This window comes from Hirundo rustica, chromosome 1, assembly GCF_015227805.2.
Source record: "Hirundo rustica isolate bHirRus1 chromosome 1, bHirRus1.pri.v3, whole genome shotgun sequence".
NCBI lineage: Eukaryota > Metazoa > Chordata > Aves > Passeriformes > Hirundinidae > Hirundo > Hirundo rustica.
The window spans coordinates 77,024,847-77,045,972 of record NC_053450.1 but is presented as its reverse complement, the minus strand read 5'-3'; the positions used below and the strand labels follow the sequence as shown (position 1 = coordinate 77,045,972).

General features: G+C 35.5%; 1 long non-coding RNA gene across 1 annotated transcript; it reads right to left on the bottom strand.

The window, feature by feature from the left end:
* Positions 1-1,651: 1,651 nt before the first annotated feature.
* On the bottom strand, positions 1,652-13,805 carry LOC120760935 (uncharacterized). Its single transcript, XR_005703513.1, has 3 exons — positions 13,761-13,805; positions 3,625-3,827; positions 1,652-1,765 (listed from the first exon to the last, which is right to left on the bottom strand). It is a non-coding gene; the product is annotated as an uncharacterized LOC120760935 (long non-coding RNA).
* Between the last annotated feature and the right edge of the window lie 7,321 nt (positions 13,806-21,126).

Genomic DNA, 21,126 nt, shown 5'->3' with positions numbered 1-21,126 from the left:
GTCTGTGATGATAAGGTTGTAGTATGGGTGAATTTCAACTTTTATTATAATCAAATTCTTTCAGCTTACTGCTTCATTATCATGCAAAACCTTTTCAGCCGATATGTCCCAGATCTGATCACATTCCAAAAACATTTAAAAGGGCAATCAAAATCAGTGCAAATGTTGCTGAGAGTTTTGAGTGCACGGAAGAAATGGATGGCATTTTTCAACAGATATTTTTTGACAAATACTACCAAATTGTTACCCCTTCTCATAAGCTTCCTGAAGAACAGTAAGATATATGGATATGGTTTTAACCCCACACATTCCCAAGGAAACGCACTGTTGTAACCTGAAATGGAGTTATAATTTTAACTGTGTTTTAATTTTATACAATGTTATAGGCTAATGGCTTTTCAGAAAGTAGCTAAAATCCCTAAGATAAATGCTCCCCCCTTTGTAATAAAAACTACATACATTCAGCAGTGATTTGATTTTTATATATTTTATTACAATATTTATATTACTAATGACAATATCAGAAAATTAAGGAAATTAAGATGAAAAATAAGTTATTTGAAAAGAAAAAAAAAAAAATTATGCCAAAATTGAAAATGAGGACCACAAATAGTTTTTTAAAAGTAAATTAATAGCTATTAAAAATTGGCCTTTTCTCATGATCAAATAGCACATAAAAATGGCTTCAAACAATTACAGACTTCGGGAAATAATTTAATAAGAAAATGCTAGTTCTTCACACACTACTCATAATATAGAAACAAAAATTCTATGGGGACAGCATCATCATGAGGGCTTCTTAACCATTAATTTTAAAATGCCCTGTTTTATAAGCATCCTTAATTTGCAGCTATATTTAAATGAAACATTCTCTTATATTTCTCAAAAACTTGGCTTTTCCTATTTGCTTTTAGGAAAGGTGCATTAAAAGCCTTGTAAAATGTGTGGAAAATGTACTTCTACATTTTTACAAAATTTCAGAAATTATTGATGGGATGAACTGTAGAGGCATGATAAATTACATATATTTTATCTTTGTGGCTTGCTAAAATAATTCATTGAATCTATAGCATATTGAAACACTGACTTGTTTCAGTATTAAATCTCTCAAAAGTTTTAAATTTCCATGTGAAAACCTCTACCTGAGAAAAATTTCACTATTAAACATTAAACTAATTTTTCTCTTAAAAAAATATTTCTTGACTCCTGAGCAGAGACAGGATTTTCTACAGAGCCATGAGATCACATAGTATTCCAGCAAGAAAATAGATACAAACATATCATCCTATATCCCCACTGTATAAAATGCATTTGTACTTCAATATTAAAAATATCTTCTGTTTAATACATATTTTCCCAATATAGCTGTGTAAAATCCTATTCATTAAAATGGCCAGGTGTTTTAATTTTCAAATGTTCCTACTGTATACACTAATTTCCACTTTGCTACACATTCTCATACATAATGTATTAAACTGCTTCTCGTGAGCGCAGTTTTTTTCACATGCAATGCAGTACTGGAGAGAGGCAGAATCCCATCCCTTTTCTGCTTGAATTTTAAGTACCTTTGAAGCAATTACAAGGAAAAAAATGCTTCAGAAAGGAAAGAGATGCTTTAGAGGACAGTCACATTTACTGAAACTTTTTCTGAATGACCATGGACTCTTGGAAAGGTCAGCTTTCATCATAATTTCTCATTTATTTAATGTCTCATCTTTTGGACATGTTCAAGACGGATGTAAAAATCAGAATGCTGCTGAGGAACCTAGAAAGAAATTAAGCATTACTGAGAAGAGAAATAGGAAGCTAGGAGGGGGATACAGTATAAAGAAAAATTGCAACAGGAATAATGATGAATAAAACCAACTGCACTGTGACTCTGTCACAGGCCAGTGGCACAGCCCAGAAGCTGGTATGAACTGGCACAGCATCCATTCTGGTAGTCTAAAATGACAGAGTCAGAATCATTCTTGCTGATCTTTAAGTAACAGTGCCATAAAGCTACCCAAGGAAATTGTATAATGATTCAACAAACACAATATCAAATGCTGAAATAGTGTCAGAAAAGACACCAGAGAATGGCATGCATTGAGAAATTAAATTTCCACCTGCACGGAAATTCCTTATAATATTGCATTGGGCATAATCTGCAAAAACTAAAATGAGCTACTTGCAAGTATTTTCAATTTCACTTCAGATTTCATGGTAGTTTTCATGCTGCAAGACATTATTTTTACTTTGAAAAAAATATATCCAAAGTAGTTTGCCTTGGGCAGATTGTGTATACAATACAATATTATCATCTGATAACAAACAAATTACACTTTTCACTTTATTTCTTTCTTTCTCTTCAAAATATTTATGGTTTACTTCTGCATTACAAAACTGAGGTGACACCCAATATTAAATCCCCTGACATCATTATGGTACTCAGTTCTATAAGAAAAAATATAAACAGTAAGACAGTGATTGGTGAAATTCTATAGAGACAAATTTCCCAATTGTGCCTCAACCTAAAATTTCAGGTAAATTCAGGTTTTTTGTGCCTCTTTTTTAAAGTAACAATATGTATAAGTATTCATGCCTGTGTTCAGTCTTTTAGGCCCGGGCATAATGTTTGGCATAATGTGCCCACAACAATGATTTGGGGTGCAAAGGACACAAAATTTAAAAATATAAACTTAGCTTTTGGAAGGGGTAGCAATAACAAACATAAGGAAGAAAAATAATGATAAAGGGAGCTTTACCTTTCACAGTCTTTCTCTTTAGAAAAAAATAAAATAATAAAATAAAATAAAATAAAATAAAACAAAATAAAATAAAATAAATAGGAAACCATGCTAAAACCAGCAGGAAAATAGTTTATGCTTTATTTTCTTGTCATGTGTTACTATTTACTGGTTAGTAACATATTAATTGGTTTTAAGTGAAACTTTCATTTTAAAAATTATCATGTTCATTTTTGAAATTCAAACTTGTTAAATAATCCTAAGGGACTCAAGTATGCAAAAGCTTCCTGCAAAATAGGCAATCATGTCAAAATACCAGAAGTGTTTGAGTGGGAAAAATAATCTGTAAAAAGAGAGGAACCAGTCTTAGGAACAAGTAGCCTTTTCTTTCAGTGGATGAAGTCACTATCAGCCTTCCCAGAGGTATATCCCGTGGCATGTGGTGTATTATATCAAACAATTTCTAGATAACCTGAAAACAATGAGTGACTAACAATGTCAAAAAAAGAATTGATGAATGAACTATGCAGGGTATGAAGAATGAGAACGAGGCATGAAAAACAGGGGGGGACCCTAAAAGATGCATTATTCAGAAACAAAGGGGCAGATGAAATTAAAAAGGGTTACACGTGATGCACATAATTAAAAAAAAAAATTAAAATCTTAACTTCATAGAATCGTAGAATGACTTAGTTTGGAAGGCATCTTAAATAACATCAGGTTCCGTGGGCAGGAACACCTTTATTAGACCAGCTTGTTCAAAGCGCCATCCAACATGACCACGAGCACTTCCAGGGTTAGGACATCACTACTTCTCCAGACAACCTGTTCCACCTGTTCCAGCCTCACCCCCTTGCAATAAAGATTTTTTCCCATACATCTAATTTAAACCTACCTTCTTTCAAGTTTAAACATTCCCCTTTGTCCTGTCACTCTATGTCCTTCTAAAAAGGTCCCTTTCCAGCTTCCTTGTAGGTACCTTTAGTTACTGGAAGGCTGAAAAAAGTTTTCCCCAGGGCCTTCTCTTCTCCAAGCTGAACAACTTCAGCTCTTTCAGGCTGTCCTCATAGAACTGCTCCAGCCCTCTACATGGGGTCACTTAAAGAGAATAAAAGGGTACAATCAGCTGCCTGACATTTGGTCACATGTTCTGATACAGCTCAATATATTTGCCTTTCTGGGCTGCAACTGCACATTGCTGGGTCACATCAATCTTCTTGTCAGCACCACCCCTCCTCCTCAGGCCTGCTGTTAGTCAATTCTCTTCGCAGCCTGTGTGCTTGGGACTGTCCCAAGCCAGCTGCAGGACCTCACACTTTATGAGGTTCCCATGGGACCACCTCTCAAGCCTGTCAAGATCCACCTGTAATGTACTACTAGTAATCCACTACCACTTGGGATACTTAGGGAGTTTAATAGCTTAGGTTCAATGAAAACACCAGTTTCATACTATATAGCTATTCATAAACAAATTAGATGTCAAGCTGTTGTGGTGAGTTGACCGACACTGGCTGCTAGATGCCGACCCAGCCACTCTCTCACTCCATCTCCTTTACAGGATTGAGGAGGATGGAAGAAATCAGCTGGAAAAGTTTGTAGGTTGAAATAAAGAGGGGGTGATCTCTTACTAATTATTGTCATGAGCAAAATAGACTTAACAACTTTGCAGTGGAAAAGGTGTGGATATATTATTTTCTGTTGTTCCCTATTAATTCAGTTTTCACCGCAGTATCAAGGAAGAAATGGGGCTAAAGTTGCTTTCCTTGGGTAATGCAGAGGTGCTGAAAATTTGCTAATTCTTCTAATTCCTGTGAGAAGTGTCTAAGAACTAAGCAGCAATGAAAGAATAAGTACAGTTCAAAACACTGCAAAAAATCGCATATGCAGATTGCATCTTTAGAGGTGAAGACATCAAGATCTACACTCTTCAGAAACAAAGACCTCATCTTAAAATAGTTATTTAATGAGTAACTTCAGGTTATTAGACAGTGACTATAACACACAGAAGAGAATGCAAACCCAGCAACAAGGTCTGTGGGAGAAAATAATAAGATATCTCCACACACTAAGGTATATATATTTCATGCTGATTTGTTGAGCTTTGATTTACTCTAGATGATAAATCAGCAGCAGACTGACCTTCTTCCTGACCTTCTTCCTGTGGCTATGGGAATAGCCACATTCTAATTAGTATCATAAGGTAAATGGGAAGTATCAGTTTCATTTTGATGATCCAGCCACTAGTTTTGTGTGATAGACATCATATTATTTAAACCCACCAGCTTCTCCTTTTTTTCTTAATGTGAGTATAGATCAGTATCTTACATAATGTTAGTTAAGCTTGGCTTACTACTTGTAGTTTTTGCTGGAAAAATTATTTCAAACATGACTTGCATTCCTCTTTTTACCTATACACATCAGTGAACTCTGCAGTCCAGTGTCTGATACCCAGCTAATAAAGATTAATGGATTCATTTACCAGATTGTTAGAATATTATTAAAATGCAAATGGTTGGTTTCTGTTAATTGTTCAAGATCACATACAATTAATAGTGGAACTTGTACACTTTCTTGTGGTTTTGGCACAGTTCATCTGAAAAGCTTGAGGAACAGAAGCAAAACCTGGACTTTTAATCCCAAATCATTAGATGAATAATAACACTTAAAAGGTAGCAATGGTGAGCTGGAAATGGATTGGAGAATTGTGAGGTTTAGATGCAGGAATAAATAGAAGATGGACAATTAATAGTAATTATTAATTAGAATTGTTAAGAGAAGGGTATTTCTGCAAATGGAAGAGAAAAAGAAATAACAACTTCCAATTAAGAATATCTAGTTATCAAAATTTTGATTTTGAATTTGCGAAACTCAATTTAACACATTAATCTTTTGCCTGAAGCTTTTGCAGTGTCTGGCAAAGACTTTGGAAGATGAAGTCAGATAAAGTCAGTCCCAGATAAATCAGCTAAATTGCTGCAGCTGTGAACTCTGGAGCCAAAGGCCAGAGGGCTTATTGTATTCAGCAGCTATTGAGCTGAATGTATCTTATTTCCCTTACCCACTTCTGTTCTTTTTTACCTGAGGTACCTCAGACTCATCTCCCCTCCCCTCCCTTTCTGAAGGCACAAGGAGAACCCTTCCACTAAAACTCTGATGGTAGAATACACAGGAGTTTGCAAATTTGCTGAATACTATGTATAATTTTACAATCGTATGTACCTTTGCTAACAGAGAATGAAGTAGGAATATTTGCCCTTTTCTATGAATACGTCCCCACTCCATGTAAAAGTGATCTACAGTGTACTTGTTCTGTTTCTTGCAAGATTGCAGCTGATGAGGAGTTATGATGCGTTTTAATTTGAAATGTCCTTGAATAGAATTCCAAATATGCACATTGTAGTTTATCTAAAGACAACAAAATTTTGAACCTCTTCACTTCCACTGAAAAAATAACTTGTTTTGTCACGTTCACTTCTAAAATTTACATCTAGCATTATCTTTAATTACTTTTTCTTTTTGCACATTTAGCTATTTGCTTAGTATACTCTTCTAAATATGATAATGTAAATTCACAATCTACTTAGTCTTAGAAAATGGACATTTTTTAGAAATCCTATTTTATTTTTCAGGTACTTTGTACAGGCAATGGTCCCTCTATCTTGGTTTTTAGAGGTTTGATTTTCTTTACTATTATTATTATATTTTATTTCAGAGAGGAGTATGTGGATTAAAAATGTTACTCTCTTTTGTGTGTATTTCACTTCTTGAAACTGCAGACAACTGAATAAAACAGCTTCTTTCACCTGTTTAATTACCCATGTCTTCTTTTTCTCTGCATAGCGGTCTTATCGACAAAAGCCAATTATGAAACCCAAGTTTGACTGTCAGGTGAATATTAAGAATTATGAAACAGTGTTTCATATGTCATGGATGACTGTTTTATTGTGACTTCCTGATTTTTTTCCTAGTGGTTTAAGTACATTTCCCCCCTTCAAACTGTGATATTTGTAAAGGTTAAATTCCCATATGAATCTGAACATGGTGTAAGAGAAGTTCAAAAATTATTCTGCTGTTTCAACTGAAGTAATTTCAGCTTTAAAATTACTCAGATTTAAAATGCAAATGTATTTGTTATTATCTGTGGATTAATTCAAACAGAAAGTTACAGTTTCATTATAGTCTTCACTAAGAATTTAAGTCTGAAAAATTTTGAAAGCAAAAACGTATAAATCCAGATTTAAGAGACCTACACCCCAAAATATAATGGCAGCAAAAAGTGTTTTTACAATGTGTTCCTTGCTGCTTTATAGCTGTTAAACTAATGATGTGAAGTAGAAATATGCCAACACAATACACCACTTGTGTCAAATTACTCCTAAATGGCAGCTACATCTATCCACTCTTATTTCTTAATGAATACATACTGTCTACTAATTTTAGGTACATTTAATAATTATTAGCTTTGTGCTTCTCCTACCCACAAAAATTACTTAAACTCCCTGTAACATAGTCCAAAATTATCCTTAAACTTCAACCCATCCACTGCACAAGAAGGTACATACTCTAAGGTGGCTGGTACTATCAGCAAATCTATCTGTATGGTATTAAAGAGCTGTGACTAACGACTAAATCACTCCTAATTAGCCGCAAGCCCAGTCCTTCATATCCCCTCCATTTTAACCATTATATCAGCGTTGGAAAGAGTCTGGTGTCTACAATTATTAATTAAATCTAATTATTTTCTTGTCACAGTAGATCTGCCTTGTCAATTTTCCAACACTTGTTTTGATGTGTCTTTGAATTGCCTCCTCCTTCACATGACATCAAAAAGATAGAGAGACAAAGAGTCTCAAATATCAAAGAAGTAGGCAAACACAGAACACTGGAAGTGAAGAATATTTTCTCTCAAGACTTCACCATTAAGCATTGTCAACAGAGTATGCATGGCACAGCAAGTTCAGTAGATCAGAGGATTGCTTTAGAAATAAAAGTCAAGGAGCTCATGTATTCAAGGTTCATAATTTCTAATACTGATCTGAGCCACTGAAAGAAATAATGAAATGCATATAGAATGAATTTCTAAAGTAATTTGTTTCAGCTGTCCTACTTTCATGTTTCCCTTTAATAAGACAAAATGTTTTAATGAACCCAATATAGAATAGTAAATACCTCCAGAACACAAGTTGCAGAATGACTTCAGGTAATGCCAGTGCCATCAAACATATCCATGCATCCTTAGCCTGGCACTGTGATGATTGTCGCGGATCAAGCCTGGCTAACAGTGCAGTACCATATAAAGCATATAATCTCTTGCTAATCCTATAGCCTGGGGAAGGCAGTCCAGTACAAGAGAAGAGCTCCTGCACAACCCACCACTTTTGAGGGCAGTTGCAAAGCTGTGAAGACTCTTGGAGCAGCTACAGCCCAGTCAGTGTCCAAAGCCTTGGAGATGTGTGACCCAGTTGGGAGTTGGGTATTCCCTATCCCGTTCAACAGCCAATGTCATCAGTCAGCAGAGGAAGGCTCCAGGGTATCAAAGAGAGAAACACTCAGGACAGAACATGGGGAGAGGGCCGGAGAGTTCTCCACATACCTAGCATCCAGGTTCCAACTGCATACTGCCTTTGGGCAGACCTGCCTTGCTGACCTCTTTCTGCCTCATGTCATCTCCCTTAAAGACCATGGAAGTCATTCACTCCTAAACCAGCTTATTTAGCACTCATTGGACTGCTTTGGTGTCTGAGTATACTCACTGCTCATAGTTGGTGACAAACATTTGATCATTAAGGGCATAATCCAGCTAAATCAGGTTTCTTCCCTGACGGATTATCCACCAACAACATAACAAACTAGTCTTTAATATGTATGAAAAAAACTCAAAGGGAAATATTCTGTCTTAGGAGAATGGGAAGAAAGAAGGAAGGAAGCAAGTAAGCTGGCTTGTATCCATTAATGAATATCAGTAGGACACAAAATTATATTTCTGATGTAGCATCTTTAAATCCTTGTGTCAGATGAATCAGGTACAAACAGAAACTTGAGGAGAGAGAAAGAATCACCTTCTTCCACTGACATAGAGACGATAGCAATTCTTTCATATTATTAAAAAAAAAAAAGGGGGTGACTATTCTCTTAGCTGTCAGCTAGATACTAAATAACCGATCATCTGGAAGCAGAAGAGCTGGATTCATATTTTTAAAAGTGTTAACATAGGAAGATAAATGAGAACAAATATTGAATTATACAAAACTAAAATGTTAATAATTCTGTCATCCTAATTTAATAATTTATTACCAAATACATAAAAGAAAGAAATATACAGGAATCTCCCTCAGAGATGAAGATTCTAGTGGAAAGAATCTTTATTATAGATATAGCATTAAAACAAAACTCAGAGTTGCATAGTGATACAAACTTGAATTAAATAAACAAGCTACAGTAGTCAGAGCAGTGCCAGGTAGAACTACTTTTACAATTTATTTTTCAGTCCATTATACTTTAAATGTGCCCAGAAAATAAAGTTTTATTCTCAAAGTTATCTGGACTTGTGTTCTTGGAGTACATTTCATCAAGAAAAATAATGGATCACAACTTTCCCTAAGCAAGGAGAATTCTTACTGATGACATTTTTCTGGCACTATATTGACTTAGCAAATGAGATGTTGTCTAAAACACATACAAGATGTATTATTATTTTATCTTCTATGTCTTTCAGAAAATATAACAATTTAAATGGAAGTCATAATACTTTGGTCAAACTCATCATCCTCACTTTTTATCTTTCCTCAGCTTCTTTCTCTGTGTAAGTTAGTTGATTGCTAGTGATTTTTTATTTCTTTCCAAGGAGCATCATAGTCAAAGAAATGTAGGTATTAATTATCTTGTATCCTTTCTTATTGTATTATAAATATCAAATAAAGATAAAATTGTAACAGATAGCCAATTAAAAAGGGGAAAAGAAGTTTAGAACAACACACAGACAAGTTAAAGAAATATAGGTTAAGTATATGCAAAAAAGAGACACTCTTAGGATATAGAATGTTTTAGTTAAATTACTATCTTATTTTTTTAAAAAAAAGTAGTGCTTCAAGGTCCAGATTTCATTTAAATATGTTTGGAGGTTTTTTCCCCTCTTTTTTTTTTTTATATTTTTTTCCAATTGATTTTAAACTAATTTTCTCTGTGTTATCCTGCCATAAGAATGATAGGAACAAGACAATTTTACAGCTCGGACTTTCTTAATCTCTTCTTCCCAGAGCTACAGCAGTCACATTTTAAAAGTTTTTTATGGCAAAGGCCCCCCAAAGGATGGATTTTATTCTGATAGTTACATCTCTCATCTCTTTTCTCTGTGGCTGAAGTATGGAGATATAGAATGGAAGGTACAGGAGAGCAGGTGTGGGTAGAAAAAAGAACACACACAGTGAAATACCTATGTGAATTCTTAAATTTTACATCTACTTTTGTCTGCATTAAATGAACAAGTACCACTTGACATAAACCTATTTTTGGTACTTGGACTTTCATCAAGTATCAAGACCAAGTTAACGTGAAGTAAGATTTCACAAGTGGCAAGAAGTCCCTATAAGCAAATTTACTTGTGATTACATACACTATCATCTGCATTTGCAAAGTCTAATCACAACATAAAACAGTTTAAGAAACATGTTCATGTCTGTTTTTGTCCAGATTGGAACTTGTGAACATTTCTGCCTATGTCCAGAGCCTGTATCTCAGCTATTCTAATGTGCAAGTCAGACGCTGGAAATAGAGGGACGCCTCTTGAGTTTTTATTATTGGCCAGCAAAAACTAAGCAGGAAAAAAAAAGAAATAAACGGAAAAATTCTCTTCCATTCTCTTTATCTTCTCCTGAATATATAACTAAACTCTGTATTATGCTGGGCAAAACCATCATCTTCAGTGAAGGAAAAAAAAAAATTAAATAGACGTTAAAAATGTTAGCAGGGAAAGTTAAAGATGGGACTGACGAACTAGGAGTAACAGTGAATGTGAAAACTCCAAAACTCCAAAACTTGTTTTACCTTTTTTTCTGCTGGTGTTCACCACAATGCTAAGACTTTACATGGAACAGCCATGTGGAGATAAAAGTGTTTATTTGAAAAGTTTATTTTAGAATCTCCCAATATAGGACTCTACAAAATTGTTTACTTGCAAAATTGTGCTTGCCTTGCTATGATTCAAGTACAAATTCTCCTTTTATAGGAAATTGGATCTTAAGAGTTTTTCAAATTAATAATTACAAAAAATATATTTGTGATTAGTTTTTCTTCATGCATTTAAACTACAGACTCAATTTGTCTAAAAGCTTACCAATTCTATTATTTTTTTAATTTGTTTAAAAATGTTTTCAATTTTGCTAAAAATCTGCTCACTTTATGCCTTCAGATATGAAGACTACATTAGATGTCAAAAAAGTTAGCATGTCTTCTTCTTCTAAAAATTCCAAATCCTAGTAGAAAAAAAAACTGACTTTTTTCTTTGATCACACTGGTTGGAGATATTAAAATTGCATATTACCCAACAAATATCAATCTACTTTCCCATTTAACACCCTGAGTATTTTCCACCTCTAATATTGTCTCTTGTTTCCCTTCTATGAACAGAGCAGCCAAATTTATATCTGCAGGACAATTCCTCATCCTTCATCAATATATGATGCACTATACACAAAGTTGGTGATAATGACTTAATTTTAGATTTGAACCTCACTTCATCAATTTGCATCCTGTAGAAGAATTTTCAAAAGCACTTTCTTGATCAATTACAGCATCTTCAGTAGCTAAAATGAAGTGACAAACAATTCAATCATGCATGAAAACTTGATAACCTTTTCAATGGGGAGCTACCTTTTTTTTTTTTTTTTTTGGTTTTCTGGTGTCTTTTAATCCCCACTTGACTGAATGCAGATCAAGAACTGTAGATTTGATTATGTGGGACATACAATTAGATTTTTACTTCCTTATGAAAGTTGTGTTTTCTTGCTGTTGAATTATTGTTCAACAGCCTATATCATAGACTAAATAGTCAGGGTACCATAGTGAATAACAGTATACTTGTAATTATGCAGGTACTTCATGAAACCAGCAGTCTAATGTTCATTTTTTAATTAAATCAGCTTAAGGTTAATGGATTGCCTTTGAATTAATTCAGAAGTGTAATTCACTTAATTCTTTTCCAACCCACAAACTCATTCTGAAAAAGTCATTAACAAGTAAGGAGAAACACCTTCATCACATGACTGCTAATTCTCTAGCCTAAGAATTCCTTAAAAATCACTCAGTCTGTTAAACAGCCATCCCAACGTAAAAAGAAAAAATAAAGCCTTCTTGTAAAAATCACAAACTTATTTTAGCCATGCAGTCTTCCATACTGCAACTAACCAAAACAAGGTCGTGCGGCTGTCATAAAGAACTTCGTCCACTAAATTTAACCTGTCATTTATTTATGAAAAAACATTCTATAATAACTTTATAAATCCATGGTGACCGATCTCACTAAAAGACTTTGAGAAAGACAAATATTCTGTATTAATGAAGCTTAGTTCTTGTCTTAATTCATTAGGAGAAAAAAGTAATTCACAGTAGGTCATGTCAGACATTACTAGGATTTTACCTCTGTGTAATTAAGGATAACATCCTAACTTGAAATCCAACTATTTAATTAGAATCCACTGAGTTTAAGACTTCCCACTCTATTTAAAGTACTTCTAGCTCTATCACAAAGGTGGGAATTACTTCCAAACCTAAACGGATGCAATTCCAAGCTGCTAGTAGCGCTAGACATAAATCATTCAAAGTTTATATTGGTAAAAGTGGCCAAGTTATATACAACGCACAGCTTCATGCCCTAATTGTCATGCAGTGTCAGTTTGCAAAGCCAACGTTTCAAATATCTCTGAGATCAGGAATGGCTAGATGATTTTCATATAATCGATGCAAAAGTAATTTTTCAAGTTACCACAACATAGAAAGGACCCCTAAGATAATTTCTAGAAGAAGAAATATAGATAAATTTTCCTTTTTGAATACATCAGAAACTCAAAATTAAGTAGATTGAAAAGAAAACACATGCAGGTCAAAATTAACTCATTTGAAGGCTGAAAAGAAATACAAACACTTTTGGGAGCAAATGGCATTAGGAGCCAACTAATCAAATCAAATAGGAGGTGAATAAACAGAGAAATGCTGAGTTTCTTCTTACACTGTTCTTCTTAAAATGGCTAAACAACAATAGAACAAGAATTCTTATATGCTTATATAACATCAAGTAAAATCTCACTGAGGAGATATCGAAGCTTCTTCGTAAGATGAACATATTTTAGTTTGGTTTTCTTTTTCAAATAAAACATTCTTTTTCTCTCATCCTTGGAAGGATGTTTCTGATGTGCTGTTACATGAAAAGGAATTTCATTCAAAGAAGATTATGCAACCTGGTAGAGCATAAAACTATTCATTTGCCAATCTTCTCTTCTGTCTTTTTCATAATATTCAAGCTCTCCTTTTTATTGATCATCATTGTGGCTTAAAGTACACAGATCTGTTTCTGTAATAGAACACGATTTATTAATTTTTGTTTTGTGTCCCATACAACAAAATGTACACTTTTTTAATATACATAGGTAAAGTAACTCTTCATCTAAATATTTGCTTGTCAGAGAGTGAAACATTTGTAAAACTGTATTCAGGTACTGTGCATGCCAGTTAGATCTCAGGTTTTGAAATGAGAAGGGTAAAGTTTAGTTAAAAAAAAAGTTATTAAAGGTCAGTAGTTTGCTTCCTTCCTCCTTTGAATAGAGTTTATGTGTGCAAGTGTTGTTGGTGGGCCTGTGCCAGGGCTACTCGGCCCAGCTCAGGGAGAGGCGAATAGCAAGGTTCTTACCTTCTGTTTTTGGAGAGGTCTTCATACTCCACAAGAGCAAAAGGAGAGGAGAGGTGCAAGCTTCTTACCTTCAATATGGAGACTGCTCTTTGTACTCAACAAGAGAAAGAGGAGAGGAGAAAGTTTCTTACCTTCCATTTCCAGACTGCTCTTCATACTCAACAAGAGAACCTGACGAGATACAAGTTTCTTACCTTCCATTTCCAAGTTGTTCTTCTTATTCCTAAAGAGAAAGACGAGAGGAATAGCTAACCCCACCCCCTATTATCACACTTGTCTTTATTACTCACAGGCGGTGAGCCTGTTTCTCTGCTTTGGTGATTAGTGGTCCTGTGCCTTGTCAGGGGCCAGGTGGCCTGTTAAGGTAATTAGAGCTCATCCACTATTTTCTGGGTTTGTTCTTTTAAACAGTTTCCTAGCCAGTTTCCACCAGTAAGGGGCAACTCTGTGGAAAAATATTTTTTATTTAGGGAAGATTTTCTTAGTTATATCTTACCCTTTAGCCTACGTAAAAAGGGAAGCATCAAAGTAATTTTATACTTGCATAATAAACATAAACTTGGAATGTGAGCTATACAATAGATTTTCTCAATGGGAGACCATCTGATTTACTTGGGTTGATATCAGACAGCAAGTAGTTTTGACATATTCTGTCACAAAAAATCCAAGATTATCTGACAAAGATGCCATTTTTTGCTCAAAACCAGTGTTTGCCTGCAGATCCTTGAGGTGCAGCAGAACAGTCTGGTACTACACCAATGTATGTTTGTGTCTAAGCATGTGTCAGCAGTGTCCTGGCATACCGGGCTTTGTTAGCAAAATTGCAGTGAACTGACAAAGGAAAATAATTGCATATCTTTATCTGATATTCATTAGATCACATTTTGAATACTTCCAGTTTTTGTTTCCAGTGCAAGACATTGGTAAACTGGAGTGAGTTGTGTGAAGGACAACAGAATGGTCAGGGCTGGCACACCTGCCCTGTGAGCAGAAGCTGCAAGAGTTTGTTCCGCCTACAGACCAGATGGCTTTGGGAGCACCTTACAGCAGTCTGTCCATATCCACATAGAAGTTAGCAAGAATGCAAATTCCTCTTTTGTAGGGCATGGTAGATGACTGAGAAACAATAGTCCCAGACAAAAAGAGGAAAAGTTCCAACTGGAACAAATTGTCCAAGGATCTCTGTGAGGACAGCAAAGGACTGGGACAGGCTGCCCTGGATGTCATGGAGTTTTTGCCATAGATGCTTTAAACGCCTGACTCAAAGCCCTGAGCATCCTGATATAAATGCTGAATTCACTCTTAAATCTGCGGGATGTTAGAGCAGAGGCCTATCTGAGATTAGTTCCAACCTGAGAGCTCCCATGGAAGGCTATCTTCCAAATTCTCTCGTGATTACCTTTGGGTTATGCAAGCTACTGAATATATTCTCATTTTCTTAAGGAAGGTCTAAATACAGAACCAATCCTTGAAAAATATTACAAATTATAATGTGGGAGAAAATGCAACAGTTCTGACTACAAAACTATAATTGTATATGGAATTTGTAACAGAAAGTCTTGATTGCTAGCAGGAACACTTAAGAGTGTGACTTTTGGAAAATCTCTAGCTCATTTGATAATTAGATCACATTTTCTTTAGGAGCCAGTGCTGATCAAGATTCAAACAGGAAGGGTCCAAGTCTTACACTTTTGTTCTTCAGTTCACATAGTTCATATTTTAATTTTAAAAGGCTGTATCTGACTATATTCTTACATCTGATTCATTTTAAAGGGCTGTATCTGCCTTTTTCTGTATTCTCAAATGTTTAATCATAAACGATGGAGGAAGCTGCAGGTCAGATTAATTAGTCTTTTTGACTCTGTGTGTGTACATTAACATTACTGAATGGTCTGTTACTGCTTGATTAAGCCCACAGCGTAATTCTTTGCATTGGTTTGGTACCATGCAGGTGCCCCGAGTTCAGCTGTTCAAAGTTAACGGCAGATATCTAAGTCAGATGTTTCTGCTACTGCTCCTACATGTTAGCAAATGCCCCAACTAAAACACGCCAGGATTTTTCCAATTAAATAGAATAGGCATGAGAGGTTTTGCTGGAAAAGTGCCATACACTTGATGGTACTTTCTTATTTCCCCTGAAACATAGCAGGAGGCCTTTCTGCATAGGGCATTTGTTGGTACACAACAAACCTATTGAAGAGACAAAAGTCACGACTGTGGGCAAGGCGATTACGTGGACTCCCTTCCTGGAGGACAGACCTCTGCTGGAAGGTTGTGTACCCACAGCTTCCATCTCACCCAGAAGCCAATTCACGTTGATGGATTGTGTACATTTTCCACAAACACTGGAAGTGGGTTTCATCTCAAGTAGCTGTAGACACTTACAAGGTGTATGGGATATATCAGAGCTGCTCTCTTAGATTCCCTTTATTTTCACCAGGGAGAAGTAGGCACCAAGAAAAATGATTCATCTGACCTGCCTTAGAAATCTGCTGAGGGAGGAGATGACTCATACTCCAGCAAATTGTATTACCTTCCATTGGTAGGAAAAGGAGTTCAGACAAGTAGCCTGACTGCAAGTAAATCCCACACAAGAAAACAACACTGATCCAAAAATCTGGGACCAAGAGAAGTCTTGTAATAAAAGGGACAAACAGCCTCAGTCCTAGAGAAGGGCTGCATTTTCAGTGTACCTACTTCAGACATTATTAAAACAAACCCAGATAAAGAAGGTTTTTTACATTGATAAAGCCAGGGGAGATGAGAGTGATAGTTTCTTTTTCAGAATCTTTATATACCTGAACCATATTACATTAGCTTTATGTATCTGAACCTTTATTTGGCCACCAACCAGTACAGTTCCTGCTGAGTATCATCAAGTATAACTTGCAGCAAGTAGCAAAAGAGAAGAAAAACTTCTTTGGAACTCCCCTTGTTTCTCTCCAGAAGGGTAAAGTTCCTCCAAATCTGCAATCTATAGGGTATCACTCTAACCAACAAAGAGTTCACAATCAGCTTACCACAAGTCTTCCCGTTCCTATAATTTCATCATTATACATAACTTCATCAACACATCAGAATAGATAATTTCCTAGAGCCTTATTTGAGGAATTATGTAATTTGGTGAAAATCTGCCTAAATCAACCTTTTTTTTTTTTTTTTTTTTTTTTTTTTTTTTTTTTTTTTTTTTAATTGAAAAACCTCAGTTTTTTCTCTGATGATGGCAGAAGAAAGCTAAAAAACTTGACTGAGAGAAAGCGCTCAGCCAGAATCAAAAGAAACAGGGACAGAAGTTCCAGAGATGTCCTGGTGGTCTGTAAGGCTGCCGGGCAGTCTCTCAGCCTCAGAGCTCAGCTTCACCTCTTGCTTAAGCCCTCTGTCATCCCCCACTAGTGCTCAGCTCTGCTGCAATTCCAGCTGCCCAGAGTGGCTCTCTGAGCAATCGCAGTTTCAGCACCACATAATCCTGGAAGGGATGTGAAAAGAGTCAACTGAGGCTGCAGAGGGAAATGCACACACACCAAAGGAAAAGGGAAGTTAAAATGGTAGGGACACAGTAAGTGTGGACACTGAACAAAAATACGACACAGCCAGAAAGCTGAGCAAAGGAAAAATTGTTCTGAGTGCCTCCACAGTAGCAATGCAGAGCCTGGTTTTGGTTTTGTGTTTTTTTTTTTTTTTTTTTTCCCTTTTTGCCTCCCTTCTGTAAGTTCCAACTCTTAAGGGATACATGCATGAAAAGAAACTGATTTCCTCATAGGTCATGACCTTTCATGCATAATATAAATTCATATATTATGACTGTAATGTAGCTATAGTCATTCAGAAGCACTGCAGAGAGCTATTTGACATTATTGTATACAGAGTGAGGGCACAGGGAGTTGAGCTACAAAGAGAACCAACTGCTTTTATTAATGTACAATTTCATAACTAATTGTTTTGTTGAAGCATAACATACATCTTGGGAAGTGAATCATGTCCAAAACGACTAAGAGAATAGTTTTTGCATGATCACGGCTTTTGAAACAAAAAGGCTCAAATGTCAGAAGAAATCAAAGATGACATTTGAGTGAAGAAGGACAAGGGGAGGGGCTGAAGCTAAAAGTTTCTGCAAGGTCAAGGAAGGTGGAATCTGACATCTAAATGGAAAAAAAAATTGTTCCCAATGGATGCACTACTATCCTCAAAGCACTGACAAACTATCTGAGAACAGGCAAGTCGTTCTGGACTGATCAAGAGAGTAAAGCAGTTTCTTTGATTTCTGTAATCCTAGACCTTTACCATTTAAGATACAGAACAAGTTAGGCACACATGAGAAAGAAAAAAAAGTGGTGATTAATTCAATTTGCCTCAGTATATGATACCATCTTGCAGCTCAACATTATTTAAATAAATAGACCAGCATTTGGTGCTGTGAAAATGCAGTTCAATTTTATTGGAACTTATTGGAACTCACACTGGAAACAGCTACATAAAATGTGTGTCAATCTTGTTTTCTCTTTTGTCTTGTTATACTATAACAGGCAAAAAGAGTTACGAGTTCACACGATATGAAACAATGTGATATTCTATCAGTTGATATCACAAAACTATCCTTTTCTTAAATGGGGAGAGATAGAAGTAAATAAAGAATAGCAGCCAGAAGCAATTATGTAAAATTCTGAGCAGTATTCCGTAGAGAGAAAGAAATGTGCATTTTCCTGTCTAGTTACATTACATGTATTCATTTCAAAACTAGACACTTCCCAATACACACAGAGCAAATTCAATTTTGTTCAAACAATATGCCCTTCCAACACTTCATGTGCCAGGTGAGAAACATAACATGAAGCTTCAAACAAATTAAACATTTCTTTTAAGAACAATGTAAATGTTACTAATTTACTTTTAGTAATGGGAGTTTTTCTGATTTGCTGCTTGACTGAATTTGGCTGTTGCAAAAAATAAGCTGTTTCTTTCAACCTTAAATCTTGTTTGTGTACAAAAAGATTCTGTCAAACTCATGAATGTCAAATAATACATTGTAAATACAGCCTTTGTTAAGTACTTTCACAAAGATTTATGCAGGCTTCAATAAAAAGGGAAAAGATAGGAGTAGGTGAATCCATCATATGTGCCTTTGCTGAGATGGAACAACATGGCCATTTTATTCAACTTACGGGATCAACTGGACGAGTGCCCTCAGCTAAAATCTGTAAGATACACATAGACAAATACACATGCACTTTTCACCTAACTGCTACACACAAGTGGTGGTTGCATATCTACTTGATTGAAGATGAGCTACATGAGGTAATTACTGACCACTGTAGAGAAGGCATTGAATGAAGGAAGGAAGAAATAAAGCATCAAAATTTTCTTTATATGCATATATTTGGAAGTTTATGATTTGATAAAGAGAAAAGACCTTGGAGGAATTATCAGTGAGAGGATGGACTTGCATGGAACAGGGGAGAAAGGTAGTATGACAAGATGACAGTAGAGGTCAGAGTGCCAGGTCATTCACTTAGAGATTGATATCAACCTTGTCTGTTATAAATTAGGATTTTCCACTGCAACCCAAGGAAGGGAAAGACCAGGAGTGCTAAGTAACCAGAATAGGTGAACATAAGTCATGGGAACAATATGGAACTGAAAATTTGAAGTGATCCTGATCCTGAAGTATGTCAAGTATACAGAAGTGCAGGGGTATTAATGTGAAAAAATACAAGATATTACTATGATCCTAAAATGGACACTGAACAATTTTGATAAACTGGGTTCAAGACTATGAATCTAAACAGGAAGGGGGGACGTGAAAATAGCTCTCAGCATGATGATAATAGAGGATTCTGTCCATGGAATGAAATGAAGAAAATTCAATTTATTCATCTTGGCACAAAAAAAAAAAATGAAGAGGGAATGCACCTCTGCCTAAACACAGCAGAATATAGCTACTGGAAAAGACAGAAACTATTCAAACCCAAGAAACTACTGGCATGGAAAGAACAGCTGTAGAGCAGTCTGCCTGTATGAGTGGCAGAGGTAGCAGAGCAGTCTAGCTCTAACATGGATATGGTTTTCTTTAATATGAAAGGACAAAACCCTGTGATCTGATTCTAGTTTCAAATGCTTCCAAAATACCTTTAATTCACGTTAAGAAAAAAGTAATTATGATTGTGCTGAAGACTGCATCAATTGGAACACTGCAAAGGAAGTGACAGGGTATACAACCTGATGGTTTGCAAAGGGAGGATATTTCTTTTGTTATCTCTATCCTCTAATAGGCAAGAGAATATACACTCTGTGAAAGTCAGATATTAATCCTCGTGGCAGTAAGGCCACAGGGACAAATCAGTCAAAGAAACAAAAGGACCTAACAGCATCTACACAGTCAGGCCAAGACGGTGTTTAACAACCTAAGTCTGTGGAGTATAAGAATATTTACATGAGAATAAGAATACTTACATTTTTATATTGTACCTATATATACACTGTTATAACCTTCAGGCATTTGTTCCCCAGATTGTTTCTAAGTACTGAGTAACTTTGAATAGGATTTTTTGTTCATAAACATATTCAGAATCCTTTTAAACTCCATGAAGTTTATCAATATTAATAGCACCCTATGTCTATTATTCACATGACTGACTTAAAATTTGTGGTAAAGACTACTTCTTTTCCCTTGTTCTGTATTTGTTACTTTATAAATTCCTTTACTCCACCATAATTGTTCTATTAAAAGAGGAAAAAGCAATTAAACTCTGTACACATTTATCCCTGTTTCTCAATATAACCATAGATGCTTCCAATGTTCCTCTTATTTATTTTTTTCCAGGTAGAAGTGTTCTTTCATTTATTCTCTCTTGCACAGAAGTCTCTTGCCCTGATCATTAATCAAAGTGCTTCCTCTGATCCCAGGGAAACTGTGTTACATATAGATCCTACGCTGAAGTTCAGAGATACAGTCCATAAGATATTTTGAACATGACTCTAAAGCAAAACAGGAGAATCATTATAAGTGTGATGACTTGAGGAGTTTGTAATTTGCAGACTTCAATAAAATTGCGCAAATACTAAGCAAAGATTTTGGGACATAATGCAGAATCAGAATTTCAGAAAATAATGAGTATTTTGTAGGGACTTTTCTCTTCCATGCTGTTGTGTGTTTTCCATGCTGGAAAGGAAGGTTATTTAGACCCTTAGCATAAAGATAGAAGCATTCTTTTCCGAGTCTGAATATTGGGCCAAATTAAGTGCCAATATATCATAATGACAAAACTAGAACCTATTTTTACCATAGTCTTGTTACATCAAGACAATCACTTAACCCTGACAGCTTCACTTGCACTAAATTAAGCATCAGGGGAAGCCCTGGACACCATCAAAACCAATAGTGACATGCAGTGTGACACTAATAACTGCAAACACACAATCCATTAAATTGTCCCATGATCCTTCTTTCAAGAAACACCAGAACAGTTAGAAAATTAATAACTTTAACAACTAGCCTAGAGA